This window comes from Aethalodelphis obliquidens, unplaced genomic scaffold, assembly GCF_003676395.1.
Source record: "Aethalodelphis obliquidens isolate GAN/ISIS:26980383/991018 unplaced genomic scaffold, ASM367639v1 scaffold27, whole genome shotgun sequence".
Classification (NCBI taxonomy): Eukaryota; Metazoa; Chordata; class Mammalia; order Artiodactyla; family Delphinidae; genus Aethalodelphis; species Aethalodelphis obliquidens.
In genome coordinates, this window is record NW_020837971.1 from 17,460,064 (window position 1) to 17,477,531 (window position 17,468).

Consider the following 17,468-nt stretch of genomic DNA (forward strand, 5'->3'; position numbering starts at 1 on the left):
CTCAGAAATTTGAAATTGAAAAACTAAATAATAGAAAATAGGTCATTAAGGTCAAGGAGCAGCAAAATGTTTCTACATTGAGGGCTTGGTTGTGTGGTTATGGTATTAACCACCCAGCAGAGAAGTATGAGCAGGGGTGATGATGGACAGTCACACCCCACCGTGGTGCAGTGATGGATTACTAAGTCAAAATTTTCAATCTCCCTATTATAAGATTAAATAAAAAATGAGTCAAGGCTATGCACTTAGACAGACGGGAGTGTCAGGGATCCCACTACACAGGCCATCCAGATCTAAACTGACTAGCATTATATTGCTACCATGACTAAAGCAGTGATGAAAATGATTCTACGATCCAGGATTGAGCACTGATTCCAGGGGCCTCCTGATTGGTAGCATCTCCTTCATCTACTCCATCTCCAAGATTGTCCCTGGGAGTTCCCTGCCTTCCTCCACCCTGGACTTGAGATGAGTGGCCAGCCCATCATCCAGTCCAAACTCTTAGCCTGAGAATGAGATGACCACATGAAGTAAACCAAAACTAATCACCATTACAGTAAATGTCAAGTTATCATGCATTTTGCAATGACAAATTTAGAGTGTATTGGTTATGTTTTTTTCCTACCATATTGAATAACACAGACATAGATCCTTGGGGAAGATAGGAGTGTGGAAATAAGTTTAACAGTAATTGGAAAGAAAGCTGATGAGTAATAGTTTCCTGGGAAATTGAATAGCATAAACCTTAGGGAAACACTAACACGTAAAGAAATCTGCCAGCATCAAATTAAGCACTGGGTCACAAAGACAATCCAGAAAAAGACTGAGATCCGGTTGGTGAAAAAGTCTTATATCCTTGGTTATTTGAGCATGACAGCTTGGATAGTTTTATTAAGACCATATTCAGACTTAGTGGGAAAGGATGCTATAAATGACCAGAAGTGGCTCCGAGTGTGAAATTGGGAGCATGTTAGCCACAGTGGCAGGTAGTTGCAGCTTCCAAATTAGTAAGAAGAAAACATTTATATATATTTGCATTGTAACGTCTGACCTCAAGGCTATAGTGGTTATTTAATTTAATTTAATATTTTAAATTTATATCTTTTTAATTTATATTTATGTATGTTCCAGCTGCTTTCCTATCCTTGGGGAATGATAAAATTCATCTAAGGGAGGAAATTGCTTTTACTTAGGGAAAAAAGTTAGTAGAAGAGCAAAAATCTTAGCTGGTCTAAAAAGAAACTGACACTACATAAGCTGAAGAAAAAGAATGACCTCTTTGGACACAGGGACTGAGAGAGATCATATATATTAATTTGGGAGTTCCCTCTGGCTAGATCCCAGAGAAAGGAGTTCTAAGAATATTTGAGAACCAGTGAAAAGGAGAGGTAAGGGAATTCACTCCACTGGTAGAGGATGAGCTTGAAAAGATCAGGGATACAGACGGACATTGTTGAAATGGTTCCCCTACAGATACTGTGACTGAAAATTATAGCCATTGTGGTGTCTGACCTCAAGACCATTTATCTATAATGGCTACTTTAATTTAATTAATTTTTAAAAATAATGTCCATGCTGTTCCTACATTTTCTATACTGAACAACTTTGAACTGGTGACAGCTTGTGGAAGGAGTTTAGTCCACACTTGTGTTCTCGCTTGAAGGCAAATAGAGGTTTCTGGAGCAGGCAGTAGGCACAGGGGTCATCAAACACCAATTCAGCCCTGGTCTGCAGGGGGAGGGGGCACAGGGATCCCTAGGAGAAAGTAAATGTCTGACCTGGTTGGGAACCCTGGGGAAAAAATGAGATGCCCTGAGGACATTCCACAGATAAGTGGTGTCAGGACTCCTGTGATTTCATCTGGCCCTTGGAGCAAAGGTGAACCCAGCAGACTGGAGATTTGGGAAAGATTCATTTTTCTATGCATTTGCATATTAACATCACAGTTTCAATCGTTTCGCTTTATAAACCAGTATGAATTTCAGTTTCAATATATTTCAATAAGGCACAAATTTTATCATGAATATACAGCCCTAGTGTGAGTTTTAAAACTGGGTATAGACTATCTAATTCTTGGAAAAAGAAACAAAACAAAAATAATCCAAAACAAACAAACAATAAAAGCAAATAACAGTCATGGTCCAATGTGTTTGACTTTAGTATAAAAAAGATAGAGGAAATCTCAGTCTGGCTTGAGTTAATTTTAAAATTAAGAGGGTAGTAGTGCAAATATAATGGAGGTCAACAGCTTTTGTAAGGCTCCAAAATCAAATAATTTATATAGCTTTCAACATCACTTTTTCATCTTAAATTATCATACCGTAAACCTATAAATTTCCTAACTCAACTTGTCAAAGTTATTTAAGAAAATAGCATTTTGATGACCATTTTTTATGTAATATAAGTATACAGAGGTACTTTAATTGTTTTCACATATTTATATGAGACAGGATGAACTCCCTTTCATGGAGGCTCAGTGGTGTGATGGGGAAGATAGGAGTCACATTCAGTATTACAAATTATTAACAGAGTCCTTGTTTAGTTACCTCAAATCTCTTAACCTTCCAGAAATTTGTATTCCTCATTTGTAAAATGAGAGCATGGGGCCCTGTTATCTCTGAAATTTTTTTCCAACACAGCCAGGACAAGAATAAGGAATGCTACTCTAGTTCAGCTCTGGGACCTCAAGGTCACACTGTAACAGTAGAAAGTAGGATAATGTAAAATTTTCTTGGCTCTGTATAAGAAAGTTTAATTACCAAACCACCAAAAAGGTCACTGTAGGGTGACATTCCTGTGAATTAGGAGGAATTCCCTGGAAACGACCCATAAGAGTAGTACAGTTACACCATGTTTCTTATTTGAACATATGTCAAAAAAATAAAGCCTTCATGTTTTAATTTGTTTTCCTTTTGGTCCACACAAACAATTATTAGGGACTTAAGGGAGTATGGCCTGGACAGGAGGAAACTCCAAATAGTTTTCTTAAAATAGTTTAAGGGCTGTTATATCAAAGAGAGCTGGGCTGGTGTCGTGCAGCCCCAGAGAGAAAACTCAGAACCTAATGAAATGTTTTATAGGATTTTACAGGAAGACAGTAGGAGTAAAAAGTTCCCCACAGCTACAGATATCAGTGTTGGATGTGGTCAGCTTGCAGTTGCTGTGGTACAGGCAGACTTGAGAAACAGATGCTGGGATTTTCCAGAACACCCAATGGTGCTGGCTCCAGGTGCTGCCTTCCAACCTTCAGGTCTTCAATCCAGAATGTCCAATTACCAAGTGATTCCACGTTGCTTCAACAAATACATGTGAGTCCTTCAGGAACCTACCAGGTTCCAGGAAATATTGTAAGCATTAGGGATGCCAAGATGAAAATAAACAAAAGCCATACCTTTGAGGAACTCACTAGTAGAGACAGAGCCACTTTAACAGAAAAATGGAGCATGTTTTAGTGGGAGCTGTAGAATTCTCATCGGTCCTCCCTGATCCTCTGGACCAGTGAAGAGACACTTCTGTGGCTCCCTTAGCCTTCTTTTGTCACTTATCACTCCACACCCAAATGACCAGATCAGTTGGATGCCTCTCCATCAGACAGCATGTTCTTTGTGTTGTTTACAATACAAAAATAGGGAGATACAGTAAGAAACACTCAAAAAATAGTTTCTGCTTATTGAGTAAAAACACAGGGCAAGTCATCACTGCCTTCTTAAGGCATTCAAAATAAAACTCTATAGAGGACGCAATATCCAGGGTGGGTCTTTGAAGGACCTCCAGTTTCCTCAATGTGGAATGGATCTCCAACTAGAAACGAGGATGGAGGGAAGGTGTGTGCACCTCACCAAGGTACAAGTGTATGGTGTCCCAGTCTGAGCTAGGGCCTGTGGAGTGAGGGGCAAGAGGCAGAGTGTTAAGGAAGGTCAGAATCAGCTGTCAAAGTACAGAATGTCATAATAGGTCATTTTGACTTCAGGGTGTAGCTAATGATTTTGCATCAGAATCAACTTGGACACCCTTCCATTCTTTCTTCCCAGTCATCACTCCTCCAACACCACATTGTCTGAAATATTACAGCTGTCTAGTAAGCCTTAATATTGAGTACAGTGATTCTCCCACTGTAATCTTCCAGGTCAAGAGTGCCTATGTCTTTCAGTACAAATTTTTCTACTCATCTCTCTCTACAAAAGCCCCTTCTGAGATTTTGGTATGAATAGCATTGTCTACAGATCAATTTGGGGGGAATTTACATCTTTAGTATATTGAGTCTTCTAGTCAATAAACATGTATCTCCGTTTATTTAGATGTATTTTGATTTTTTTCATCACCACTTTGTAGTGATGTGTTTCGTTAGATTTACATTGGAGAGAGGTGATTATACATACAATTATATATTTTTTTATCTTGGGCCCATGTGCTGGTGTATAGAAATATAATGGATTTTCTAGGTGTATTTTTATAGAGTTTGTATAATTTTTCTAATTAAACAATCATGTCATCTGCAAATAGAGATATGTTCTATTTCTAATGTTCCATTATATATGCCTTTATTTCTTTTGCTTGCCTTATTGCAGTGTCCAGTACTATATTGATGATAGCAGACAACTTGTCTTATTCCCAATCTTAGGAAAAAGCATTCAGTTGTTCATCATTAAGTATAATGTTGGGTATAGATTTTTGTAAATACTCTTCATCAAGTTGAAATAATTCCCCCTTAGTCCTTACTTGCTGACAATTTTCACATGAATGGATTTTAAATTTTGTCAAATACTGTTTCTGCATCAACTGATATGATCTTGTGTTTTTTTTTTCTTTAGCCTGTTGATGAGGTAGATTACATTGACAGTTTTTAAATGTCAAACCAGACTTGCATTCCTGGAATAAATCCCACTTGGTCATGACATATAATTCTTTTTATACATTGTTATATTTAATTTACCAATTTGTTTTTACACCTATGCTCATGAGAAACTTTGGTGTGTAGTTTTATATTTTTATAATGTTCTCATTTTGTGTTGGTATTAGGATAACACTGGTTTCATGGAATGAGTTAAAAAAGTGTTTCCTCTAGTTCAACTTTCTAAAAGCAATATTGTAATATTCATACTGTTTCTTTCTTAAATGTTTGAAAGGATTCACCAGTAATACCATCTGAAACTGATGCCTTTTAAAAAAAATTATTAACTATTGATTTAATTTTAATAGACACATGCATATTCAGTTTGTCTATTTCTCCTTTTGATAGTTTACATCTTCAAGTATACTGGAAGTATCATGATATACATCACAGTGTTCTCTTATTATCCTTTTAATTTCTGAAGAGTCGTTACTGATAGTCCTCTTTCATTCCTGATTTATGTCATTTCTCTTTTTTCTTTGTAAGTTTTGCTAGAGGTTTGTCAATTTTATTAATCTTATTAAAGAACCAGCTCTTTGTTTCATTGCTTTCTCTATATTTTTTTTCTGTTTTTCATGTTATTAATTTCTGGCTTTATCTTTATTATTTCCTTCCTTCTGCTTGCTTTTAGTTTATTTTATTTGTTTGTTTTTCTTGTTTCTTGAGGTAGGAACTTAGGTCATTAATTTGAGATTTTCCTAATTTCTAATGTGAGCATGTAATGCTACAAATTTCTATGTCATACTGCTTTAGCTGCATCCCACAAATTTTGATATGCTTTGTTTTCATTCCTCTCTTTTAAAATTTTATTTGATAATTCTTCTTTGAGCCATAGATTATTTATAAGTGCATTGTTTAATTTCCACATGTTTAGAGATTTTCCTGTTTTTCTTTCTGCTATTGATTTCTAGTGTGATTCCATTGTGTTCAGAGAGCACATTCTGCAGTATTTCAATTATATTAAATGTGTTGAGATTTGTTTTATGGCTCAAAATATGGTCTATTTTGGTAAATCCTGGAAAAAGATGTCTGCTGTTGTTGAGTGTCATGTTTTTATTTTGATTAAATCTTGTTCATTGATTTTGTTATTCATACCTTCTGTATTCCTGTTGATTTTCTGTCTAGTAGTTCTATCAACTTCTGAGAGGAAGATGTTCAGTTTTCCAACTGTCATTGTGGATTTGTCTATTTCTTCTTTCAGTTCTATCCTTTTATGTTTCATGTATTTTGAGGCTCTGATGGTTGGTGTGTACACATTTGGATTGTCAGATTTTCCTGGTGGATTCATTCTTTCATCATGTGTAATGTGCCTCTTTGTCTTAGTAATTTTATTTTTTGTGAAGTCTACTTTATCCTGTATTAATATAGCCACTCCTGCTCTGATTTGAGTATTGTTTGCATGGCATATCTTTTTTTTTTTTAATTGTTTTACTTTCCATTACCTCTGTTGTTGAATTTGAAGTGAGTTTAAATGGACTATAGGTGAGGTGTTTTTGTTGTTTTGTTTTGGGTTTTTTTTTTGGTGTTGTTTTAATCTTTCTGTTCTTTGGTTAGTACATTTAGACCATTTACATTTAAGGTAATTTTTTTTTTTTTTCAGTACACGGACCTCTCACTGCTGTGGCCTCTCCCACTGCAGAGCACAGGCTCCGGACGTGCAGGCTCAGCGGCCATGGCTCACAGGCCCAGCCGCTCCGCAGCATGTGGGACCCTCCCGGACCGGGGCATGAACCTGTGTACCCTGCATCGGCAGGCGGACTCTCAATCACTGCACCACCACCAGGGAAGCTCTAAGGTAATTTTTGATATGAAAATCGTTAATTCTTTTATTTTATTATTTGCCTTCTATTTGTTTTCTCTCATTCTCACTCCTCAGTTTCTCCTTTCCTGTTAGTTACTTAGTATTTTTAGAACTATTTTGATTTACATATGTTTTTGAGTGTATCTCTTTGTATAGTTGTCACAGTGGTTGCTCTGGATGTTGAATTATATACATGTACCTTATAAAATTCTACTGATATCAATAGTTTACCACTTTAAGTGAAATGTGGACAACTTTGGCTATCAGATAGTGTTATAATTTTGTCTTAAATCCTCAAATATGCTTGATAAATCCAATGAGAAAAGGATAGACCTTTCCATATACCTATATTTTGCTCTTTCCATTGTACTTTGTCCCTTCCTAGTTCTCCCAGTTTCCTTCTTTTATCATTTTCTTTCTGTTGGAAATACTTTTAGTTTTCCTTTACCTGAGATTGTTTTCATTTTGCTTTTATTCCTGAAAAATAATTCTATTGGGGGTAGAATCACAGTTGCTAGTTCTTTTCTTTCAGAACTTCAAGGTTATTATACCACTTTCCTTCTCTCCTCTACAGTTTCAATGAGAAATCTGATGTCATTTGAATTGGTGTCTTCCTATAGCAGTGGTCCCCAACCTTTTTGGCACCAGGGACGAGTTTCATGGAAGACAATTCTTCCATGGACCAGGGGTGGGGGTGATGGTTTCAGGATGAGTCAAGTGCATTACATTTATTGTGCACTTTATTTCTATTATTATTACATTGTAATATATAATGAAATAATTATACAATTCATCATAATGTAGAATCAGTGGGAGCCCTGAGCTCGTTTTCCTGCAACTAGATGGCCCCATCTAGGGCTGATGGGAGACAGTGACACCCAAAGTGTGTTGCTTATATGCAGCCTACTCCGTAATCTTGTTTTTGTTGCTGTCACTGCAGAAAACCCTGCTTCATAAAGATAAGATGTTGGAAATGGAAGCAGGCTTTTCAGTGCATTTGTGGCAATCTCAGGATATTCCATCTTGACTTTAATCCAGAATGCATAGAGATTTGAAGTTGTCTCAAACATACTTTTAAGGCCACTGTCATTTGCGATCTCAAGTACTTGATCCTTTTCTAGCACGGACAAAGTTGATTCACCTGGCTTATTCATAAATGGGTGGCAGATCCATTCCTTCCCAGTTTGGGAGTCTTTTGTGGTTGGGAAGTAATGCTCAAACTCTTTTGAAAGCGGAAATAGGTGATCAAGAACCAGCTGGGAAAAAGAAGGCCCTGGCTCAGTCTCTCAAAATCTCTGCTAATGTTTGAAACATGTCAAAAATCTCAGTGTTCACTCATTGCCCCATAATTCCATTTTGGCTTTGGATGCAGCCACTTTATCTGCCAACTTGAACACAGTGTCGTTCTCCCTTGAAGTGACAGACTGAGTTCACTGAGCAGGTTAAATATGTCACACAAGTAAGCAAGTTTTGCGACCCATTCTGTGCCACTGAAATGTGCTGCCAGTGGTGACTGTTTTTCTAAATCTCTGGAGCAGCTCTTGTAACTGAAAAACTCTGGCCAGTGATCTACCTTTAAAAAGCCATCTCACTTCTGTGTATAAGAGAAGATGTGTGTGCCCTGTGTCCATCTCCTCACAGAGCTGCACAAACAGATGTGAGTTAAGGACATGTACTTTAATGTGGTTGATAGTTTTAATCACATCCTGCAAAATGTTAAGTTCAGGTGATATTTTTCAGCTAGCCAGCATTTCTCTATGGATGACACAGTGTGTAGACTCATGTTCAGAAGTGACCTCTTTGACCTGAGTGTATAGGAATGCAAGAGATTTCTGTGCATTAATTTTGTATCCTGCTACTTTACCAAATTTATTGATTAGCTCTAGTAGCTTTCTGGTAGTATCTTTAGGATTCTCTATGTATAGTATCATGTCATCTGCAAACATGTCATCTGCAAACATTCTTTTCTGATTTGGATTCCTTTTATTTCTTTTTCATCTCTGCTGTGGAGACGAAACTTCCCAAACTATGTGGAATAATTGTGGTGAGAGTGGACAACCTTGTCTTGTTCCTGATCTTAGTGGAAATGGTTTCAGTTTTTCACCTTTGAGAACCATGCTGGCTGTGGGTTTGTCACATATGGCCTTTATTATGTTGAGGTAAGTTCCCTCTATGCCTACCTTCTGGAGGGTTTTTATCATAAATGTGTGTTGAATTTAGTTGAAAGCTATTTCTGCATCTATTGAGATGATTATATGGTTTTTATCCTTCAGTTTGTTAATATGGTGTATCACATTGATTGATTTATGTGTATTGAAGAAACCTTGCATTCCTGGGATAAACCTCACTTGATCATGGTGTATGATCCTTTTAATGGGCTGCTGGATTCTGTTTGCTAGTATTTTTTTTTTTTTTTTGAGGATTTTGGCATCTATGTTCATCAGAGATATTGACCTGTGGTTTTCTTTTATTGTAACATCTTTGTCTGGTTTTGGTATCAGAGTGGTGGTGGCCTCATAGAATGAGTTTGTGAGTGTTCCTCCCTCTGCTATATTTTGGAAGAGTTTGAGAAGGATAGGTGTTAGCTCTTCTCTAAATGTTTGATAGAATTTGCCTGTGAGGCCATATGCTCCTGGACTTTTGTTTGTTGAAAGATTTTTAATCATAGTTTCAATTTCAGTGCTTGTGATTGGTCTGTTTATATTTTCTATTTCTTCCTGGTTCAGTCTTGGAGGGTTATGCTTTTCTAAGAATTTATCCATTTCTTCCAGGGTGTCCATTTTATTGGCATATAGTTGTTTGTAGTAATCTCTCATGATCCTGTGTATTTCTGCAGTGTCAGTTGTTACTTCTCCTTTTTCATTTCTAATTCTACTGATTTGAGTCTTCTCCCTTTTTTTCTTGATGAGTCTGGCTAATGGTTTATCAATTTTGTTAATCTTCTCAAAGAACCAGCTTTTAGTTTTATTGATCTTTGCTATTGTTTCCTTCATTTCTTTTTCATGTATTTCTGATCTGATCTTTATGGTTTCTTTCCTTCTGCTAACTTTGGGGTTTTTTGTTCTTCTTTCTCTAATTGCTTTAGGTGTAAGGTTAGGTTATTTATTTGAGATTTTTCTTGTGTCTTGATGTAGGATTGTATTGCTATAAACTTCCCTCCTAGAACTGCTTTTGCTGCATCCCATAAGTTTTGGGCTGTCGTGTTTTCATTGTCATTTTTTCTCAGTATTTCTTGATTTCCTCTTGGATTTCCTCAGTGATCTCTTGATTATTTAGTAGCACATTGTTTAGCCTCCATGTGTTTGTATATTTTACATTTGTTTTCCTGTAATTGATATCTAGTCTCATAGCATTGTGGTTGGAAAAGATACTTGATACAATTTCAATTTTCTTAGATTTACCAAGGCTTGATCTGTGACCCAAGATGTGATCTATCCTAGAGAGTGTTCCATGAGCACTTGAGAAGAAAGTGTATGCTGTTGTTTTTGGATGGAATATCCTATAAATATCAATTAAGTCCATCTTGTTTAATGTATTATTTAAAGCTTGTGTTTCCTTATTTATTTTCATTTTGGTTGATCTGTCCATTGGTGAGAGTGGGGAGTTAAAGTCCCCTACTATGATTGTGTTACTGTTGATTTCCCCTTTTATGTCTGTTAGTATTTGCCTTATGTATTGAGGTGCTCCTATGTTGGGTGCATAAATATTTACAATGGTTATATCTTCTTCTTGGATTGATCCCTTGATCATTATGTAGTGTCCTTCTTTGTCTCTTGTAATAGTTTTTACATTAAAGTCTATGTATGTTGTCTGATATGAGAATTGCTACTCCAGCGTTCTTTTGATTTCCACTTGCATGGAGTATCTTTTTCCATCCCCTCACTTTCAGTCTGTATGAGTTCCTAGGTCTGAAGTGGGTCTCTTGTAGACAGCATATATAAGGGTCTTGTTTTTGTATCCATTCAGCCAGTCTATGTCTTTTAGTTGGAGAATTTAATCCATTTACATTTAAGGTAATTATTGATAGATATGGTCCTATTACCATTTTCTTAATTGTTTGGGTTTGTTTGCTCTTTAGTTCTTCTAGCTCATTGTCAAATGTTTCTTGTATTTTCGCCATCCTATTTCCAAGATTTTGGATCATCTTTACTATCATTACTCTGAATTCTTTTTCGGGTAGACTGCCTATTTCCTCTTCATTTGTTTGGTCTGGTAGGTTTTTACCTTGCTCCTTCATCTGCTGCATCTTTCTCTTGTCTTCCCATTTTGCTTAACTTACTGTGTTTGGGGTCTCCTTTTCACAGGCTGCATGTTCATAGTTCCTTTTTTTTTGGTGTCTGCCCCCAGTGAGTAAGGTTGGTTCAGTGGCCTATGTAGGCTTCCTGGTGGAGTGGACTGGTGCCTGTGTTCTGGTGACTGAAGCTGGATCTTTTCTTTCTGGTGGGCAGGACCACGTCTGGTGGTGTGTTTTGGGGTGTCTGTGAACTTATTATGATTTGGGGCAGCCCCTCTGCTAATGAGGGGTGTTGTGTTCCTGTCTTGCTAGTTGTTTGGCATGGAGTGTCGAGTACTGAAGCTTGCTGGTCATTGACTGAAGCTGGGTCTTAGTGTTGAGATGGAGATCGCTGGGAGAGCTCTTGTTGATTGATATTACATGGGACCAGGAGGTCTCTGGTGGTCCAATGTCTTGTCCTCAGCTCTCTCACCTCAGAGGATCAGACCTAACAACCATCTGGAGCACAAAGACCCTGTCAGCCACCTGGCATAGACAACTGTGGTAAAAATCTGACTGGTGTCTTGGATTTTTCTTTACTGGGCAATTTATCCAAACCAGGTTCCCTTTTTCAGAAATACAGCAAGCCAAAATGCTGAGACATCTGAGGTTTGCAGTGAATAGAGGGCTCCATATTCTGGAAGTCCACACTCCAGAGGCCCTCCTTCTCACATGCTGCCTCTCCCCTTCTGCTGTTCTTTTTTTTTTTTTTTACAAAATTTGAGAAATTTTCAGCCATTATGTCATCCAATAGTCTTTCAGCCCTACTAAATCCTGTCTTTCTGGCACACTGATGATATGACTGTTTTCAGATCAGATGAATTCTAGTATTCTATCCTCAAGTTTACTTATTCTATTTTTGTCATCTCCACTCTACTACTGAACTTATCAATAGAGGTTTTTTAAATTTCTGCCATTGTATTTTTCAGTCCTGTAATTTCATTTGGGTCTTTTTTAAAAATAAATTAATTTATTTTTTGGCTGTGTTGGGTCTTCATTTGCTGTGTGTGGGCTTTCTCTAGTTGCAGTGAGCGGGGGTTACTCTTCATTGCCGTGCGTGGGGTTCTCATTGTGGTGGCTTCTCTTTGTTTCAAAGCATGGGCTCTAGGCTCACAGGCTTCAGTAGTTGCAGCACATGGGCTCAGTAGTTGTGGCTCATGGGCTCTAGAGTGCAGGCTCAGTAATTGTGGTGCACTGGCTTAGTTGCTCTGCGGCATGTGGGATCTTCCCGGACCAGGGCTGAAACCCATGTCCCCTGCATTGGCAGGCAGATTCTTAACCACTGCACCACCAGAGAAGTCCTGAAGAATTCTTTTCATTTTGGTTGTGCCAGGTCTTAGTTTCAGTAGGTGGGCTCCTTAGTTGTGACTCCAGGGCTCCTTAGTTGTGACATGTGAACTCTTAGTTGCAGCATGCATGTGGGATCTAGTTCCCTGACCAGGGACTCAACTTGGGTCTCCTGTATTGGAAGCATGGAGTCGTATCCACTGCACCACCAGGGAAGTCCCTAATCTGGGTCTTTTTTATGGTTTCCATCTCCTGTTAAATTAGTTTTTTTTTTTAATTATTTGTTTCAAGAGACTTTCTATCAGATTGCCATAGCATTTTTTGACAGCTGCCTTAAAACTTTTATCAGATAATGCTAGCATCTTATGATATACTGAGGGTTGTTTACAATATCTTTTAGTACTGAAAAATAGCACTTAAAGTCAGCATATAGGAGACTATTGCATATTTAGCTGAGAGGTATAATGAAATCAGAAGAGTATACATTAAAGAAAATTCAACTTCTTAAGGTTTTAAATAGTAAAATAAATTTATAACTTGATGGATAAAATAAGCAATGTACAGGGAAACCTGTGTCCATGCCCCAATAATATCCAAGAGATGTTTTATAATTACACTTGGCAACAGTCAGAAGCTAATAGATGGAGGGTGGTGAAAAAATTTTGAAAGAATCTCCTGACTGGTAACCAAGTACAGAAGAATAATGCTGCATATATGAGGCAGAGGATTAAAGAGTAAAAAAAATTGCAAGTTTTCATGGGAGGACATGAAAATAGGCTGAAGCTCACAACTATTTTTAAGAGCAAGTAGGAAGAAAATTTAGAAGGAATCTGGAAATAGGGCTGGAGCCCAGTTTTTGTAGTTGTTGTTACACCTCTTTTGTTCTGAAATGTGGAGCAGCAAGCCTAATTGAAGTATAGCCTGAAGCAAGCCTAATCAGGTATAATTTGTCATCAACTTTGGGAACCATAACTTAAGTACAGGTGAGAGAACCAGCATTGTGTCTAGGAGAGGACAGCAGGAGAATAGAATGAAGCAGAGTGAATCCAACAGTGTCTAAGGCAGGGGGAGTCCTGGTCCTATAGCACCTTCAGAATTCTGGATGGCAGATCATGGTACAAGTGTACCATGTAGCAACATCAATAGCAACATCAGTAGCAACATCAATCCCTATATGTTGAAAGTTAGACCAAAATAAATATGAAGGCAGCATGTGCCTAGTGTGTCCAAATAGAGAAATAAACATTTTTTAGGGATTTCTGCATTCCAGTAAGTTTTTCCAAGTTTCCTAAATATTTTACATTTAGTTTTAGTAGGACATTATGTAGCATGATGTTTGCTGGACAAGGACAATAAACACTGACAGAAGCCTTGCTGACCTCCCAGACATTTTACAGAAGAGCCACAGTAATGTTAGAGGACCTGGAAAAAAGCACTGTAGGGCTGAGTTCCACAATTAAAGCCGCACTTCTTCCTCCCATCAGGGTTGCTCTAGAGCCAGTCCATCTCAGGCAATGTTGTAAGCAGATTACTTCCCCACCCACATCTCCATCTCTTGGGCTCTGACCGCCACACCTACATTTCTAGATGCCTTCTGGTACCACCCTCTGTGTGGCCGTCAGGCACCTATAGTTCCAAACTGAAAAGACCATTTTTTTCCCCCAAATTCATTACTTTCAGTTCTGTGTTTTTCTTAGATTTTTGTATGTCTATTTGTTATCCAGTTAATCACAGGGCCTAAGTGTTCACATCTGTCTTCATGCTCCAACTTGCCACAGACAAACAGAACTTGTCTTTCCTGTACAGACAGGCTGATCTGAGCACCCACCATCTACTTAGCCAACTCTCTCACACCAAGCCAATATTCCCCTACCCTAAATCATCCCAGGACCAGGTACCAGACAACCAGAGACCACCCCTATGGCCCGAAGCCCTCTGAAATGATTCAGACTCGCCAATCCTAAATTGTTTACTCTGCCTGCCTTATCTTTCCCAGGAAACTCCAATAACAGCTCTTATTCTCTCTCCTCACTCCTTCTGCCTCCTGACTGACACTGGCTCTTCCCCCATGTGGCCCTGTGTGGCGTGGCATGCTCCCACCTCTTAGGAAATGTAAGTCACACATTTTTCTTTTAATAGCATTGGCCTTTCCATGTCCTCACCCAGGCACCTCCACAAATTAAAATCCACAAGTACAAATGAGACACTCTCCTTTTGTGCCATCTCAGCACAAAGTTTAGGGTGAAGCATATCTGAATTTGTCAGTGGAATCTTAGCCTTTCCAATTATGGCCTGTGTAAATTGGCTTGACTCTCACCTTCCCCACGAGGGCCTGACAAGGTGATAGACGTGAGTGTATGGTTTAAATGCAAAGAGACACACACTGTCAGACAGAGAGGATTTCAGTCCCCACAGGCCATAGGTTACAGGAGATGGTATCTGTCTTTTTGATCACTGTAACTTGGCACCATTTCTGCCACAAGTACAAGTTAAATGGTTATATAATCACATAAGTAAAAACGTGGGGATGAAGCCACCCAGATTCTCTTCATCCACAGGATGTTGAAGAGGTCTGAAACTTTGATTTTGCTTTCTACTTATTGTCAGTTGTGGGATCTTACAACTTAGTGATTATTCTGTGGGTAGAGTTTTAGCGCCTTTACTGCTAAGCTCATAAAAACAGCAGTGATGAGGTTAGACCAGGCTCAGGGCTTAGAGTCTAAAATGGTGTTACTCATCCTAGATGATGTGTCAAAACGCAGGTGTCACCCAGTTCCTTGTCCCTACATCCTCCTCCCCCCCATGAGGACAAAAAGCAGAATCCCAGCCTCTGTCCTGCCCAGCCTGAACCCTTTGTCCAGTATATGCTGTGAACACAACGCAGAGCTAACTGCAATGAATATTTTTGTGTGTGGATGTGTGTTTGTATGTGTATGTGTATGGTGTGTGTGTACACAAGTGTGTGTGAGGTATGTGGATGTGTGTATGATGTTGTGATGTGTGTGTGTGCTGGATGTATGTGCATGTCTGTATGTATGTAATATGTGTCTGTATGTGTGTATGTGTATACGTGAGTGTGTGGGTGTACAAGTGTGTATATGTGTGATGTGTGTATATATATGCATGTGTGTGCATGTATGTGGTGATACTTGTGTTTCCTGTGGCTCTCTGGAGAGCAGGTGTTTGGTAACCTGCTAAAGATGATAGAGCTGATGCTGGGGAACCAGGCCAGGCTCCCACACAATCTCCATCTGGCTCCCCAGAGAGACCACACTAGAGATCAAGTCTTCTTGGAGAGCTCTCCTCCAGGTCAAGGGGCAGGAAGCCAATGCACCCACCCTGGCCAAGAGGGAAACCTCTAGTCCACAAGGGGGTGACTCTAATCACAGTGGGTTTCTAGATGTTCTTCTAGCTAGGAGGGCTGAGGCTTAGGGGGGCTCTTCCACACAAGTCTTGCTTTGGTTTGTTTTTTTCCTGGTTAGGTCAAGGTCAAGGCAATTTAGTATTAACATCTGGCTTTCTGGAATCCCACCCTCCCTAAGCACATATTTTAAAGAAATGGTTCCTGAAATGTTCTGAACCACCTTGTTAACTCATATACCAAGTGAAAAACAAAACAATTCTAGGGAGGTTTCACTTGAAACCATAACCCATCCTCTTCTTATCTCGTTCTTATAAGTATTGCTTGATTCTTCCTAAATTCCTGAAGTGGAGTTTATTACAAAGACCATTTATCTGGACTAGGGGTATTTCTATACAATTTTGTATGCTTTCCATGGAAAAAGTGAATAGAACTGTGTTAGACTATTACCATTGTAAGGATTAAATGTCAAATCTGCCTTTGTGAATTTGCATGGAAAATGTATCCCTGCATGGCATTCTTTCCCATCACAGAAAACTTTGATTCTTCACACCTAGTCCTGGACCTGGAAAACTAATGTCCCCCTGGATATCCCCAAAATAATCAGTGCGTTCAAATGTACTGTGTTGGTTTTATCTGATAAGAAATGAATGAAAATAAAGTGTGCTAGAATTTCAGACTTAGAAGGAAATGTATGGTCTCCTAGTTATGCCACATTCTCAGCATCAGAACATGGAAGGGCCTGCTTGCCAAGGCCCCAGCTACACTACCCGAGCTCCTCTGCAACTTTCTGTCCTCAGATGGCCCCTCTGTCTGCTATAGGTGTGCAGCTGTCCCTCAGGAGCCCCCTGCCTTGCTTGGGACATTCATACTTGCTTTTCTCTAACCCTGAACCACAGTGGCCTCAGAAGCTTTACCTCTGCCTCTTAAGCATCTGCTCAAATGTCAACTTAGAAATAAGGACACTTCTGAACACTTCTATTCTATATCTAGAACAGCCATTCTGCACCACACCCCAGATGCAGCACTCCCTAACCCTCAGACTGCTTTTCATTTCTCCAGAGCATTTTACCATCATCTGAAAAATACATATTTCCATTTAACAATGTACTTTCTGCCACCCTTTGTTTATCGCTATATCTCTATAGACAATAACAGCTGACATATGGAAGGCATTCAGTAGATGTCTTCTGAATGACTAAATAAATGAGTGAATGCAATGAAGTTCCAAGTAGTCTGAACCCTAAGAGAGTTACAGTTCTGATCCAGATTGTGACTTTACTGTAATTTCAGTTCAAACTAAAAGTGTCATAAGGTCTGCCTGAATAATATGAATTAATCACAAGAAGGAATTTGACATCTTTAGAGGCAGTTAGTATTGTGTTTCTCTTCCTCGATTGACAAATATATCTGTGTCAGGGAAAGAATCATATTAGGCAGATGGTGATGGACCAGCCAGTCAGTCATCACGTGGGAAAAACAGATATTTTAAAACTGACTCTTCAATGGCCAACCCAAGTTGAAATCAGTGTTTTACAGGTTCTTATGACCTTAAGTCACTACAGAGTGGTTCACTGCAGTGCCTTTGAAGCTGAAGGAAGGCAGTTGAGGCAGGAACCACCCATCACCACTAACTACTGGGGCAGGGCCTCTTGAATTAAGAAGGCTTCATCTAGATTGTGTATCTATTTTAAAACCAAGGATAGATTAATAATCTTCAAAATGTCTGCCATTTGTACAGAGCAGGGAAAGTGGTTTTCCTAAAGTGCAGGTCTGGTTATGGCTCTTCCTGTATCATTGAAAACCCTTTTTACGAGTTCCAGTTTCCTTCCCAAGTGGCTTCCAAATGATCTTC